The sequence below is a fragment of the Watersipora subatra genome, chromosome 9 (genome assembly GCF_963576615.1).
Source record: "Watersipora subatra chromosome 9, tzWatSuba1.1, whole genome shotgun sequence".
NCBI classification, from domain to species: domain Eukaryota; kingdom Metazoa; phylum Bryozoa; class Gymnolaemata; order Cheilostomatida; family Watersiporidae; genus Watersipora; species Watersipora subatra.
In genome coordinates, this window is record NC_088716.1 from 42,309,975 (window position 1) to 42,327,664 (window position 17,690).

Below are 17,690 nucleotides of genomic sequence, written 5' to 3' on the forward strand. Positions count from 1 at the left end.
GCTCATCTGTCAGTGCATCTGGTCGTGGCTATGTTGTTGCTAATTTATTCTCTTAAAGATAACAACCGATTCTTATTGACTATTTGTGATGTCAGCAGTTTTCTAATGTTTCAGCATTCACATTACAATGAGTTCTGTCATCCTTGTGCAAAATAAGGTTTTCGTCCAAAATCAAGGTAGTGTTTCTTGTGCAGAAAACAATGGCATTCAATTGAGCTGTTTATTTCAACTTTGGATCTTTTTCATGAACAGCTATCCATGAGTGGCTTGCTGTGATTTGTCAGCTTTTTGTAGAATAGTCATGAACCATCATAGTAAAAAGTTTAATGGAATCACATTTCAGAAAAAATGGCCTCAAACAAATCACATGACTTTTCACATCACACACAATTAATATTAGTAGATAGAATATATTTTAGTAGCTTACTGTAGCACAGACTAACTGTCCACCCATGTGACTCGCGTGTCATCACATTATGTTTGATGAAAGTATTACAGCCTTGAAGATACCATCAAACCTTTGCACTCAAATTTAACTCATTTTAAAATTTGCTTCCTATGTTAAAATAGTATTCCTTTTAAGCACTAAGCCTAAAAGAAAAACATTAAATTAAAAGTTTACATTTTAAAGTTTTCAGAAATTAAAACTTTAAAACTTGAAAGTTTTTTAACTTATAAATTTTTTAAAATGTTTTAAAGTTATATTCTTGTAAGAATACGCTGTACATAGTGGTTTTTGTACACAGCTAAAAAGTCTTCGACAAAAACTCAATAACTCAGGTAATTGCAATAAATGCATTATATAAGACTAGTTGTATCTGATCTCTTTTGGCAAAGAAATATTTAAATGACTTCCTTTACTTTAAATATAACTCAGCCTTCACATATTACCTCTAGTTACAAAACGCATGCACAATATTTTTGTATAAATAATAATTTGTATCTACGGTAGGTTCTCCGGTTTGTCTTTAGTAATATTGAAGGTAAACTTATTTAGCCTCACTTACACTGTAATTTTGGTCTTTTATTACTGAGAAAATCTGAAAATCAAACTCTGTCACAAAAAACAAAAATTTTATTTTCAAGACAATTGAAACACAACTCTAAAATTAAGCTCTATATCTTTTGTTGGCTAATAGTGTGTGAGGGTTAATGTATACAATAATAGCGTATGCCATAATGCAGGGTAATTACTTACTGGTTGTTCGTAGGCACTATGTACTGTATATATATAGCCATCTTGTAAAACATGTATGGTACATAACATACACAGAAGAACAAAACCCTCCAGTCCAGCTCAACTGTCAGGCCATCATCTGTCCTTGACCTGTATAAAATGATATCATAGTATTGATGCAGTTTTTCATAATTGGCCAAACTTTAAACTGTTGCTGTAAATATGAAAGAACAAAGCTATGTTATTTGATATTTTGATAAAATATGCTTAAAAATTAATAAAAAGAACAGCATTTTTTAATTATGTATATTATTGAGAAAAAAATTTTGTATGTATATAATGTCATTTTACATTTAATGCTATTATATTACATCAAATATTTTACAAAATAAACCAGAATTTCGTATGAGATATGAGTGAAAAGCAGCAGTGTAAGATCCGCATATAATCTACTATATAAATGGTAAAACGTCTGTCCGTATATTTGTGTGTGAGTGTTTGTCCACCTTATAGAATAGCCTTTCTTTTTTCGATTCGGTCGTACAAAGCTAACTGAATTAATATGAGTAGTGAACAAATTATAGAGCGGTCTTTTTTCCATTCGGTCGTACGAAGCCAACTGAATTAATATGAGTAGTAAATACTGTACTTTCGGATTAGTAGCCGCTATAGTCTGGTGGCCACAGCACATTATCGTGTCAACAGGTGGCAGAAGATGGGGTCTATGGTAGCTTAATAAGTTTAGCATGTTTTAACCTGCAGTCTTTCCTTTTTTGATTCAGTCGTACGAAGCGAACTGAATTAATATGACTAAGTAGTAAAACTAAATGAGTAGTAAATTAAATAAAATTTACTACTCATTAAATAAATTAATGAGTAGCAAATTACATGTAATTAATATTTATTGCCAACGAGTACCGGAGAGGTCACGTCAACGTTTGTTTCTTGCGGCCACTTGAAAAAAAGTTCTCGCCTACTAAATTTCTACTTCTAAAAGGTAAGGACTTCCCATTCAATGCTGTATTGTTTATGAATTGCCACACCTTCTCTACTTAACCCTTTCATTGCCATTCATGTACAAATTCAGCTATTGGACCACTGCCAGCCATTTTGCTGATATTGCTTATGTATCTGCCTATGTATTGCTGATGTATTGCTTATGTATTTGCCTATGTATTGCTTATGTATTGCTTATGTATTTGCCGATATTGCTTATACGTATACAATATTTTTTCAATTTCAAACTCTACATGTATCTAGAACATTTTGGTTATATATTTTATTTTGCCAACATGTTAACAAACACTGCTATGCAAAAAGTTCATCGTATGTATAAAAAAATATATATATACAAAAAATGTTGTTTATCCGCAAGTGTTGCGTTGAATCATAGACCTATTAACTATACCTACTGACTATTGACTATTAACTATAGTATAGTTAATAGGTCTATGCGTTGAATTGACATTGTGTTATTCTTATGTCATGCTTGCATTGAATTAACGTTATGTTATTGTTATGTCATGCTATGTCCTTAATGTTCTGCTATACCTACATATTATCCACATGCAGCATTTTTCAACATATTTTTCAGTATATACATGCATACATTTTCATGCATTCGTTTTCCTTATTGTATCTCATAAAAAGGCTATCATGTTGGCGTTGTTTTATTATTGTAAGGTGCGAATGCTGTATCTGCCTTGACTTCATACTGTCTGTGGTGTTATACATGTAAATTTTATTGATAGTAAATTTTATCAACACAACCACATTACTGGTACACTTTTTGTATATACCATGTCAGAACACAGGCAATAGACGAAGCACTGGTGAGCCCTTATTAGTGTTTTAAGCATGTAGGAGTTTCTATTCAATAAATGCTGGTGATAGCAAAATATTTTGTAGAATTTCTTAAAACATGCAAAATCTTTCAATACTGCCAGTTTGAAGAACTTCAGTTTGCCTAGCAATGTCAATTTTATTATCAGCTTTCTGTACAAAAAAAAGGACAACTCCGGTTTGGCTGGTTCGAGACTGATGCATTGTAGACTAGCTGTCAAACGCATTGCAGATTTCCATTATTCTCCCCAACATAATTGACATGTATGACTGCATATGTGTATGCAGTCTGATCAGGGCAACAATCTCAGTAGACTGCATTTTTTAGAGTTGTTTTACAGTATGAAAGACAACTCTCAATAAACCTCTTTCTGTATGTGAATCTATTCTCGTAAACGGGTAATGCAGCTAAGAAATTTATATGTAGTAACGTGTGGAACTTGTGCCAGCCGTTTCACTGGTATTAAAAATCAGCTTATAAACAGTGATAACAATACCACACTTATAAACTCAACTTATAAACAATGCTACTAGCTATTAACCTGGCATATTGCCAATAGCTAAATTGAGTAATATTACTAATAAGAGCGCCGTTACATTGCGTCATAACAGAAAGTGGTAGCTGTTTTCACTCACATAGTGACCTATAGTAGAGCAAGATCATAAATTTATCTTTTAGCCTTTTCCTTCAGAGGGTGGGCTATTCAAACAAAGGTGTTTCATAGTCAGAAATTTATGCTGAATTCAATTATAATGTTTCTACACTTATATGTTCACACATTTCTGAGCTAGAAAGCACTTTCGAAATGGGAGGGGGCAACTCCAAGTTTGCTTGGAAAATCTTACATATCGGACAAAGAAAACTATTTTATAATCTCGAAAATTAATAAATGCTTTTATTTGAGATTTGGTGGGTCAACCTAAGCATTTCTTAACCCATGCCAAGGATGCAGCTGGACTACTTGTTTCACTGTCTTGATCAGTCTGTGAATGAAACCCTAGTCAGAGTGACTAAACTTCATTATGAGACAGCCAAACATTACTCAAACAGATGGTTGATATTGGAAGAGGAGAGCATTCCATGTGAAATTGCTCAGAAAGTGTTAAGCATTGAAAACTTTGATGAGAGTTCAGACTTGTTATGTCATTATGCCTGTTATAAAAAGTATTGTAACAAACTTGTTATGGAAAGAGCTGAGAAAAGACATGAAAAGAGACAGAAAGAATGTGACAAATCAGAAGAAGTGAGACTAGATATTTATTACTTTACAAATTCATGATGGTTACTCCATGATGATGGTACTTTGGTGGGAGAAAAAGAAAACATTTTCATTTTTGTCTGCACATTTTGTAAGAAGCAAAACTAACACCTTGCAGTTTACATGACGTGTTATAGCCTACAATTTGGGCATAAATGAATAGATAATTACATGTATGATCCTTCTTTGGTTTTTTTTGCATATGACCACACAAACTACGCTAGATATGGCACGTTGTTCTATGCAGAGATGACTAATCTGAAAGTATCGCATGGCAAGGCGTATGAAGCTCTTATGAAGAAGGGGTATTTTACTTATCAATCACGACATCACTGTCCATTCAGCTCTATTGCTTGTGATCAATCTATTTAGCAAACAGTTAAAATAGACTCAAAGTCTCACGGTGGAATCATAGGGTTTACCAGGAAATCATCGGCCTCTCAACGCTTGACTCTATCTCACCCAGAACGAACAGCTGTACATACAAACATGAAGAAGATGCTAGTGCTTGGTGATTCGGATACAGCAAGTTATGAGATGCATGAAAAGGCATGGAAGGCTGATGAGGAAATGGGAGAAGCCATGAAAGACTCATGACAGCAAGAATAAATCCGTTTGCGTTTCAAACCACCAAGCTAGTACATATTACCAGTGGCGCAAAATCCTCCATTGAAGTAAAGCAGGATCTTGAAATGGCAAATGTGATAGGAGAGAAACAGCTTTCAGAATTTGTCCAGAAGAGGTTAAGCATCCAAGAAATTGATTTCAATACATCCATCAAGTCAAACAAGCTCAAAACCTTCACCACATTACCATTAGCTAAGAAAAAATCAAAAGAAAAAGTCCTAGAGTGTTCCCACAGACTGCTTGAGAATTTGTTAGTGATTAGCCAATAGCATAACTTGGATTTGAGAAAAGTGTTATCATTCTCTTTTGGCAACATCAGCTGGTCCCTGGCTAACTCTGATGGCTCTATATTGAAGACTGATAAGTCGGCTCTGATGGCTGCTGTTTAGAAAGATGCTGATGATCAACCATCAATCTATGTTAACCAGGATCAGCTATCAGTCTTTGACACTGTTGTGGTTGATGCTATGGCCGAAATTCAGACCCTGAAATCTCCTCCAACTTTTGACATGGTGGCAAGTCAGCTTTTGCAACAGATAGTTAGTATTGCAAGCGTGCATCACACATGTCGTGTGGATTTTGTTTGTGACACACACCCTGATATCAGCATTAATGGAGGTGAGAGAAGTCGTAAATATGTGAAAGGAAGGCAGAAGGTTGCTGTGTTTAGTCCGAACTAATCAGTGCCAAAATGGTCTAAATTTTTAGCAGATGGATCAAACAAGACTGCCCTAGTGAAATATTTGAAGGATACATGGAGCAAGTCAACTGTGAGGCAGAAAGTAGATCTTGTAACAGCTTTTCTTCAAAAATGCCACATGATCAGCTATGACCTTGATAGATCAATTGCTGTAAGCCAAATAGATAGTTTGTCATCAGACCATGAGGAGGCAGATACGCATGTTATCACATATCGCAAAGATAATGGAAGACAAACCCAGCTCACAAGTTCTAGTCAAGTGCCAGGACACAGATGTTTTCCTAAGATGTCTATCTTTAGTGGATGAGCTGCCATCACAGAAACTCATTTACTGCTGTGGTAAGGAGCAGTTGAGATATGTAAACATAGGCTGTCTGTCTACCGTCCTCACACCCGAACGATGAAAAGCCCTGCTCGGGCTCCATGCTCTAAGTGGATGCGACAGTGTAAGCGTATTCTATTCCAAAGGGAAGATAACTTTCTTCAAGCTGCTAAAGAACAATCCTGAATTCTGTAACACACTGAAATCATTCGGAACAGATTTGAAGTTGATAGTGCAATAATAGAATCTATTGAGACATTCATATGCAGATTATATGGTGAAGAGACAAATTCCATCAATGAAGCACGGTATAAATTTTCTGCTGACCGTCTCGCACATCACGATCAAACCTACCACTCACACTAGATGAGTTAAATCTCTATATATCTAGGGCTGCCTACCAGGCCGTGATATGGAGAAAAGCCAAGCAAATCATCTTCAATGCCCGATCCCCCAGCAACATGGATGGTTTATGGAAGATGGAGAGCTTAAAGCTAGATGGATGACACAACAACCAGCACCTCCTGATGTGCTCATAACATGTTTTGTCGATGTAAAACTGGGTGCCAGTCTCGTCACTGTCAGTGCAACAATACAGATCTCAAGTGTACAGACGTGTGCAGATGCAGCTGCTGTAGCAATAAAAATAAAGAGGATGGAGATGAAAGTAGTGATGCAGAAAACTCAAATGACTATGAATTAGAAGGTTAGTATTAGAGTGGTATTGTAACCAGAGGTGTGCTTCATGTTTGATTGGAATACGTATGTGTCATACCGTACAAAAGACTAATTGCTATTTCACTTGCATAATAAAGTACACGGTTCAACATAATAAACATTAATGATGAATATATGTATACTAAAATATTATATATACATGGTCTGAGTCTTTAAAAATACTTTTCATTTTGTTTTGCAGATCTGTAATGATATAGGAGTTGCGGAATAACAAGGACAAACTGTAAAGCTGCCATGATATCAACCAACCAAACTGAGAATACATAATATTATATAATACAATTATAGTAATATTCTAATATTTGAATAATAAATATTTTAGTGTTATCAGAATTAATTCCAACTTAGGTTATTGCTAATTATTTAGTATTTATATGCCATTTTCATTATCACATTGTTAGTAGAAGCACATAAAGCACTATGGACATTTATTTAATTAAAATAATATATTAAGTATATTGCTCAAAAATGAACAATCTGAGAGGTGTAGAAACCAGATATTTGAAATCAACTCAAAATTCTGATCTAGATGCCACTCTTATTACATAGCCCACCTTCAAAAGGAATAAATCACTTTTTTTGACAGCTTTTTGATGCCCTCCTGCTCTACTACTATATCGCCTATGGAATTCATCAAGCTCCTGTGGCTTAACTAGTAAGAAATTGGGCTGGTGAACGGGAGGTTCTGAGTTCAAACCTTCTGCGACACGGGTTCTTTGTTCCAAGATTTTAACAGCTTTAGCTGAACATACCAAACTACACTTCTGCGAGCATTCACACACAAGTGTGTACGTGCACAAAATCATAACCACTAAATATACTTAAGCTATTGCAGGTAACTACATGTATAGTTTTTACAATTAGCATCCTATTTTGTTACTAATCTTTAATATGTACAGTACTGGTATAAAATTTTGATGATTTTCACCAGGGTCGCTTGCATTATATAATTACTATGGTTTCTATACCACACCATACGATTTTTTCACCATATGATGCTAACCCTAAAATGGATTAAAATCGTATCCTTAGGGTGCACAGTATACAGATTAATTTTTGTATTGATGTTATGTCCTACATGTACTTTCTGTTTTCATATTTTCAGTAGTTCAAAAACGCCTGAACAAGTCGGTAGACTTATGGAAATGCTCGAGATTTTTACAACGATTAAATACTAAAGTTCAACATGCATGACATAAAATAAGAAATAGTCTCATAAAACATTAACTAAAAGAAACTCGACTCACTTTTCTCTAAGAACTTTTTCTTTGCTGTCTCCGTCTGGTCTTTCACTGGGCCTCAAGGCTCTGTGAGTGGCGTATGTGAAGTAGATGAGAAATCCCAGAGGAAGAAGATACTGGCAAGTGCAGAGTGCTATCAGCTTGTACATCAAAATATAGTATGTGTTTTGACCTGAATAATTGACTTGAATAATTGTGCAAACTTAAAATTATTTTGTCAAGTCTCAATTTTGAATAATCCTTGCTTTTAAATTCAGTTTTTTTAAATAGACTGCTAAAATTATCTTCTCTCTAACAATATTTTAATCTTGATTTTATTTCACCAAAAGAACATGAAGTCAGATTAGTTTAAACACTTTGATACAGTCATAATAAAACAGCTGAGGCAATAGCATAGTTCACAAGCCAAGAGCTACCATATAAAACTGCTCATTGGCAGTAAAATGGTTAACAAGCTAAGAGCTGCCATATAAAACTGTCCCCTTGCAGTAGCAGAGCTCACAAGCTAAGAGCTGTCATATAAAAATGTTCTCTCGCAGTAGCATGGTTCACAAGCTAAAAACTGCCATATAAAACTGTTCCCTGGCTATGGCATGATTGACAAGCTAAGAACTGTCAAATAAAATTGTGCCCTGGCAATATTATGTTTTACAAACTAAGAGTTGCCATATGAAACTGTTCCTTGGCATTAACATGGTCAACCAGCCAAGCCATGAACTGCCATTTAAAATGTTTACACGGAATGATCAGCTAGTAGGTTCTCCTGTCATATGCTAAATGTTTGCATCTTTTCTTGCAACCAATATACAAAAATAGCAGGTAATACAGCTTTCATTCTCCCTTTTTAAAAACAGACACTTCTAGTCATATAAACTTGATATCAATAAATCTTCCATCAGGATATTTGAAAGTGATCGTTAAAATGTTGAGCATATTGTTATATCTCGTTTTGTCAGTTTCTGCTTACCGAAAAGGAGTTGTCTCCTCATTGCTGGGAAATTCGACCTTTGCATTATCTAAGTCGGAACTGCGTAGGAAATTGCATTATGGTTTGGATCCGCCATCTTGTAGTCCACGTTGACATTTCGTTATAGTGTATTAGGCGCGATTAGTACGACCAATAATATTGCGTAGCTGGCCTACGTCACATTGGTATAGCGTGAGTTATTTCTCTTAATAGGGGCAGCACTGATAACCTCCCCCTGTCACAGTCCTTGCACTCGTTGGTCTTCAGATGTAACATCTAACCGGGAGATTTAAACTATCCTTCTTTCTTTTTGGGATGGACTCTCGACCGGTGAAGGCCGCTTCCACGAGACGGTGATCGTCCTATATCTTACTATCAAAATCCGTGCCTGGTCACGGCAGGCTGTGGACATCCAAGAAGGAGTGACCAGTCTGCAGTGGGCGATCACAAATAAAACGGTAAATTACAGTTATAAGATATTTTCATAATTAAAGCCATATTTATATTGAATCACGCCGTCCCACAGTGTAATAGCTATAAGGTTCACACCGTAATATTATTAAGCTCTGCTTAATAATATTATGTAATAATAATAACAGCCAACGGCTATCTTTCTCTCGCATGCTCAGCGAGCTGTGGAATATTGTGATATGTAGAGAATTTTAAACACCGATTAATTTCAGTTACGGATAACTAATAATTACCGAATTCTTTCATATCAATATTGCAATTATGCAAAGTTAAATGTAAAATGTTTCAGTATGTATTTCTTTGTTTCTAAACGCTTGAAGTATGCATTACTGTTTAAATTTAATTCAACTTTATTGATTTAAAAAAGTTTCATGAGAAGTTTCTGTTGAATACTTATAACCTGTATTTGTTATATGCCAAGTCTACGCCTTATATATGACAAGTAATATGACCACACATCGTCACCCCAGGTATTAGCCCATGACCAAACACGAGCGAAGCGATTGGTTTGGGAGATTTATGATAATGCACATGTGCACACAACTCCCGAAAAATTATCCGTTAACGGCCGTCACCAAACCCTTGTAACGAAATCCTATCAACAAATTTGACTATTTTTCAGTAAAGTCGTTTAAGTATAATAATGATACAAAACGCATATAAACCTATTTAAATATGTTACCAAGCCTTTGAAAGGTTACCGCAAATTCCTAAAACTAACCCATCTGATCGGATTATACATAAATAGACAGATTTCTTTGGCCGAAAATCGTTATTAAAACTTGCTAAGCCTCACTTTTATCAAAGTTAAGACCGGAAATTAAAACGCTGAGCGACAGAGAATAGAACGATTAAGTCATGCGCATTTCACGAAAAAAATAACGTGCACGTTTCACCAGTCTATAGCATTGTTGAATTGCTGAAGGTTTCTGTAATTAAACCATAACTGTCACGAACAACTTTTATTGTATTTTCTAGGTAAATCAGACACGCTGATTCCGATTTTGTACTCAAAATAAAGATTAGTCCACTAACCTTCATAGTCATTTAGGCTTTTTTAAAGCGTTTCAATATCCGTTGCGAAAACAACACAATCGGCATTACAAGCTCCGCCCATAAATATATGACGAAACCTAGCTTTTTCAGAAACGGAAGTTAGGAAAGTTTAGTCCGATTTAAAATAATAGAGATGGGTGTCTTAAAACCCATTATTATCTATATCCAGCCTGTAAAATAATTTCAGTTTTTTATGAAAGGGATATAAACTATTTAAAGTTGCTCGCAGCTTGTTACATGACGTTTAAATGGGCTGGACGCCGAGAAAAATGAGCTCAAAAAGCGCGGTTTTATCACGAGCTAGCGTTGTTATCGCGCTTTTTAAATATGCAATGCTAAATAGCTTATCTACCTTTCAGAAAAGACTGATATTATTTTTAAAGCTGGATTCAGATATTAATAGATTTTAAATCACCCATCTCTATTATTCTAAATCGGTCTAAACATCTCTACGTAACTTCTGTTCCTAAAAAGCTAGGTTACGTCAAGTATTTATGGGCGGAGCTTGTTATGCCGATCGTGTTGTTTTCGAGACCGATATTAAAACGCTATAAAAAATCCTTTATTACTCTGAAAGTTAGTGGCCTAATCTTTATTTTGATTACAAAATCGGAATCAGCATGTCTGATTTACCTAGTAAATACGATAAAAGTTGTTCGTGGCAGTTATGGCTTAAGTTAGGAGTACTAAAATCGTTTCATTTTTGCCGATTTAAAAGTAACTGACATTTTAGACAATTTGGAGTACTTTGGTATTCTAACTGATGTCCAACGCAGTGTAAGTAAAGAAAATGACGATGATATTGTTTCTAACGGTTCTTATGAGATTATTACAATAACTAATTATAAGTTTGGATGACTACAGAACAATGACTACGTGGTACAGAATTTCTAAAAATCTATATAAATATCACAACTTCGTGATATTGTTAGCTATGACATTTTGAAATGTAAACAAAATTGTGCATTGGTTTTATATTATTGCTATGTTAATAATATTGGTTATTTTAATAATATCAGTGCATTTTACTTCTAATATTGGCCAATATTGCATTTCTCCTATTGCAGGGGAGAGATATAAACATATAATCTTTTCCTTTCATTATTGCTATTTGTTGTATATAATAACATCCACACCCAGTACATTACAGCTACCATTGCAGTTATCCTATTGCACTGCAGTGCCATTTGACTGCTAATATTGCATTTCTCAACCATCAGTACCCTTTCTTTTTTTTCCAATATCACTTTGGCCGTGGGCTGTATGACAGGGGAATTTCTAGTATATGTACATGTATAATAGTAATACGGGTAAGAAGACAACAAACTCAGCTACATTAATAGTCAATACAACTCCCATCTGAAAGGCGCTGTTACGCGAAACAGATTAAAAGTGACCTTTAGCTGAGTATATACACTGTAGAGCATATTTAGCAAGGTTTTCTTGATTTAAAAATAATTGATTGGCTGTTTAAATGGTTTCTTACCAAGTGTGTTTGGGACCCTCAAGACAACTGTAGATTCAGGGTTGCACGGATCATTGTCTACCTGAACAGTTGAGTCAAAAAACTTGGGCAGATGTATAATGACACAAGTGACGACAGCCAGTCTGATCTCATCTCTTACTGAAGTGCTTACATAACTACAAATACACAGGCAAATTGTATCCTATAAAATGCATAAATTTTATTTGTATGTTTACTCATCTGTCTATATAAATCTTAATGTTTGTCTGTCATCCGTCTGTCCAGTTATAGCGATGTAGTTTTAGCAACGAAAAATCACCTGCGTATTGGATTTGAACTTGCGACATTCAAATCACATGTCTACTAATTTGCGCACCTAACAAGGCTAAGCCATTCTTATCACTCACGTCACTCTTAACATATACTGTACATATATCCTTTTCGTGATCTCAATTCTTAATCGCACATCGTAGCACGAGTATCTTAATCAAGGTATTTGCCCAATGAATCTATTGTATTCTATTTAGCTTTGTGGCTCAGTTTGCCTCCATTAGAGCTGGAGGTCCTGAGATCAAATCTAGTTCCATGCGGATGTTTCATAACTAGATTTTTCATTGCTATAACTGGACACAGAGTTTAACAAAAAGATAAACACTGAGATTTATATATATCTAGATAGAAGTAATCTGTAATATAAGGTTGACTACTCTATGATTAGCTAATTTATGCTCATCTGACTTACGATTATCTAATCTATGGTTATCTAAATCTATGATTATTCAATCGATGATTATCTAATCTATGATTATTTAGTCTATGATTACCTAGCTTAAGATTAATGTTAATCTTTCTTAATTTTAGATCAAGGCAGATCAGATTAATCTGATCTTTGACTAGCTTAAGATTAATTAATCTAGTATCAACTAACCATAGACAGCCTAAGCTCAGAATAATCTTCTAATATTACTTTCAAACATGAATAATCTGAGAGTAATTAATGTTAGACTAATTATTTAACAAGTCTGGTTAATCGTGATTATCTTTCTCATCAAGTGAACAGCACTAATAATCAGTGCAGTTATAGTAATTGTACAAAGTTATTAATTAATAAATATTATTATATGGTAATAATTCAGATGCTGTTTCTGAATGCCAATGGTGAAGTTGCAGTTTATCCGCTTAGCAAGGCTGTCACTGTCTACTCCCCACTTTTGCTGATTGATTAATGTTTTTACTAACCTTTCCAGTCTTTCTGTATCAGTTTTGATTTTCTCTTTTACGTCTTCTGGTTTTACACGCCAGAGGCTTGGTGGAGCGATGAACCTTTTGCGCACTCTATTTAGCCACACAAATGTCCATATCATGAGAAATTCGGTTATTTCTAGGCACGCCATGAAGAATGTTTTTACATATGGTTTTGCATATTCGTACTGTTTGAAGTGACCTAAAACAGCAAATGATATAAATCTCTAATTGAGATGTCATCACTACATATACGTAGGAACAAAAACCAACCTCTTCCTGCTTATAAACCTCCCAAATTAGTTGGTAATGAAAATAGTACAGATATATAAAAATAAATAGATTTTTAAATAGGTGATAAGGTGATATGCTTAGTATGTGTGCATTTATATTTGATAACAGCCAAATTATAATAGCTTGGTAATGCTTTTTGACTTGCATATGAGAAAGCTTCATATTATTTGTTTTTAATTTTCCCCTTTCTGTTCAGCTACGCTATTAGTTACATGGAAATATAGTTCTGTCTTGATAATCTAAGATATCTACTTATTATAACAGGAAATTAAAGGCAGACCTTCTGTACAATGCTATTATTAGCAAGTTTAGTTAACAATAGTACTTAACTAGAATATGTTGGGTTAACCTTGATATTCATATACTGTATTGTTATTACTATACTATTTTGTTATTATTATACTAAATTGTTATTGCTATACTATTTTGTTATTATTATATTATATCACTATTATTATATTATATTGTTATTATTATACTATACTGTTATTATTATACTATATTATTATTATACTATATTGTAAACATTATACTGTATTGTTATTATTACACTATACTGTTGTTATTATTATATTATATCGTTATTATTATACTATATTGTTATTGCTATACTATAGTGTTACTATACTATATGGTTGTAATTATTATACTATATTGCCATTATTATTCTGTATTGTTTTACTGTATTGTTATTAATATACTATATTGTCATTAATATTCTATACTGTGCCTTCCATCACATATGAAAGATTTTGGGTGTTCCAGTGTAAACATGAGATAAGTGAAATTAACATGTATTTTTTCAATCATATTTTATTGTTGGTTTACATCATTTACTATCTATATATCTATCTATATCTATATCTATCTATATCTATATCTATCTATATTTATATATTGTCATATTGTGTGTAGTCATAGCGATTAAATCTAGGAACACAAAATCCGCATCACAATGGAATTGAATTCGAAACCACCAGTTTTACAGACAGGCAAGCTGACCACTATGCTACACGGTCCTTACCATACTATAAAATAATTGTACACATGCTTGTGCAGTGCTTGCAAAACCACCATTAGTTACTACTAGTACGCTTGAAGATCATGATTGAGTGAGAGATCATGACGTGTAACATAACAATTACAATCACAGTTATAAGCACGAGCTGGCTTCAGATGGAAGGACATGGCTCTTATTATAGTAAATATTTGACTAGTTTAAGTTACTCAACCTCATTGGGTTATTATTTTAATACCTGTGCAATGCTGGGCATTCAATTAGTAAAATACAATTGAACAGTGACTTTCTCTTATTCTAGATAAATAAGATTGTTCTTTGTCTCTGCTAACTCATTGTATTATCTGAACCCTTTTTGCTAAATGTAAAACCATATCTACAGAGTGTGAAAGTACATGCTAAACTGTTTACGAATTTCATAGCATGGACATCAACTTCTTAAATAATTTTAGTGAGACGAGTCATTGTTAATATGACAGAAATGGCTACGTTATGATCAAAATCTAACATGCATAACATTTCACTTCAGGACACTAATGAACAGTGATTTATATTGAAAGGGCTGCTGAAAGAACAGACAACTATGATGAAAGCATATCATGCTGTTTGTTCACAGTTGACCCTACCATAGACTAGTATTATATTTTATATAAAAACATGTACATGTATTTTTGAGTTGTCTAATCAAGATTTTGGAGAGATTAGTTCTTATAAGTTGGGATGCAAAGATGTATAAGATGGGCGCCAATCATTTAATAATAATTGTTAATAATTGCAAAATGATGAACCAAAACAGAAAGAGCTAATGTATGTACATGTACTTGTACCTAGTTTGATTTCCTAATACACGTTTCAGAAGATAGAGACAAAAAAGGGTCCCTTGAAACTAGTCTTTAATTATGCTAAAAACAACATCACATGGCACGGTTCAAATACAGAGGTCATAACAAAGGCTTTCGATCTGAATGATTGTAGTGGCTATAATTTTAACTATAATATAATAATAACCATAACATAATTATAATTTATAAATGAAATGACTACTGCTAACATTTGTGTTATATGCTTTTTTAGATAAAACAAGTTTTAATAAATCTTTTTACTTTTTTGAATAATTTAGGTTTCACATATTTATTCGCATTCCTCGAGGTAACCAAATAAAGATATTTTGTTTTTATATCACTTCAGTCATATTTGTTGAAGTAACAAAAACTATTGTAAATGTTTATCAAATGACCAAGATGATGGCAAACAAATTATAACAAGTGACTGAGAAGTTGTCTTCTCCCCTAACATATCCATACATTTCCAAAGTATACAGCTCTTGTTGAAGGTTTTACGATGTGACATACACATATTGTAAGTAAGGCAATGGAGAACTTGGTAGTACATGCTTTTAGAATACTAACCGGTGTAGGCGTATGTATTAGCCACAGGGTAGAGGGGAATAAGGGTGAATAGATAGGCGCAACAAGCTACTATTTCAGCTTTGGTAGCCATTGCCATGGGACACATCTGCAGCAGTTTAACATAATACGAGAGGATAGATGTATATTTAATAAAATGTAATTACATAGATATTACATGTAGGTTAAGATATGAATGCATATTTACACGTAAGTCAAGGCATGACTGCATATTTACATGTGAGTCAAGGTATGAATGCATATTTACATGTAAGTCAAGGCATGAGTGCATATTTACATGTAAGTCAAGGCATGAATGCATATTTACATGTAAGTCAGGGCATGAGTGCATACTTAGATGTAAGTCAAGGCATGAATGCATATTTACATGTAAGTCAAAGCATGAATGCATATTTACACGTAAGTCAAGGCATGAATGCATATTTACATGTAAGTCAAGGCATATTTACATGTAAGTCAAGGTATGAATGCACATTTACATGTAAGTCAAGGCATGAGTGCATACTTACATGTAAGTCAAGGCATGAGTGCATACTTACATGTAAGTCAAGGAATGAATGCATATTTACATGTAAGTGAGACGTGGTACTTACTAGTAAATGCTGAAGTACAGAGAGCAGGAAGAAGTTAGCTAGCAAACCTGTAGTTATTATTACTGAAAAGACACAAGTGTTTATAATGAAGTTTACTTTAATATGCTCTGCTTCATCGTGAATTGTCTCCTTCTGAACTATAAGCAAAAGCAGCATACAGGGTCATACAACTGCTGAACAACTGAAGTCATGTTTAGGTAACAGTTGGTAATGATGACACGTATCTAAACATGCAATCCATTTGATTCAGTCTGTAGGAAATATGGAGTATTAATGACTTATCTTTTTGTGGCAGTTGCTTTTGTTAGTTGATGACAATCATTTCATGATATCACTGGGTGTTTACAAAAAGTTGATGTTTGTGTGGCATTAGTTAAGTGTGAAAATATAAACAAATAAAAATGCATAAAGCAAAAATATTTCAAAAAAGGGTTAGTTTTTGTATGTACAAGTGAGTGAAGGTATGAATGCACTTACATTTACACGTAAGTCAAGGTGTGACTGCTCATGTATTTACATGTGTGTAAGTCAAGGTATGACGGCACATTTATATTTGGGGCATGTAAAATCTTTTTATAAAATTACACCATCAAATAATAGAAAAAGTCTAAGACAACCTAAATTACAAATTTGAAGTTGGCTGCTCTTTTAGCTCGGCCTGTTATTGAAATCATATGACTTACCATTAGAGCCAGGAGGGCAATGGAGAATACGATTATCTAAATCAAGAGTCTCATGCTCATAGGGCACCTGGTCTAGTTGAGCAAACTTTACTTCTGTATCGTCAGCATCCCAAACATCCTCCGCCACACCGGCAGCTAGCACACAGCTTGCGATTGCCAGGAGTTGGCAAAGCATTGACTTTGTCTGATCTTCTTCTGCTGAACAGTCTGTGTGAACAATGTGACCATAGTTTCATTACTTAACACATGGCGCATCATGCATAGAATATGACATTATATAATACATAGAAAATTTTATTAATTATAAGGGACACTCTTTATGCATATTTTAAATGCTGTTATGTCTGACAATAGTATACGAAATGGCATCTAATACCACTGGTTATAAAAATGCGTTAGTATCAAGCTTGGTTTGAAAATTACATCTTTCTAATTTGAATTCTTTAAAATATTATTATAATTGTTTTTTGAAAATGAATAAATTAACAATGAATGAAAATATTTGTCACTTTTGTATGTATAACTTTTTATTAGCATCAGTAATCACTAATCAATAAAATAATGTTTT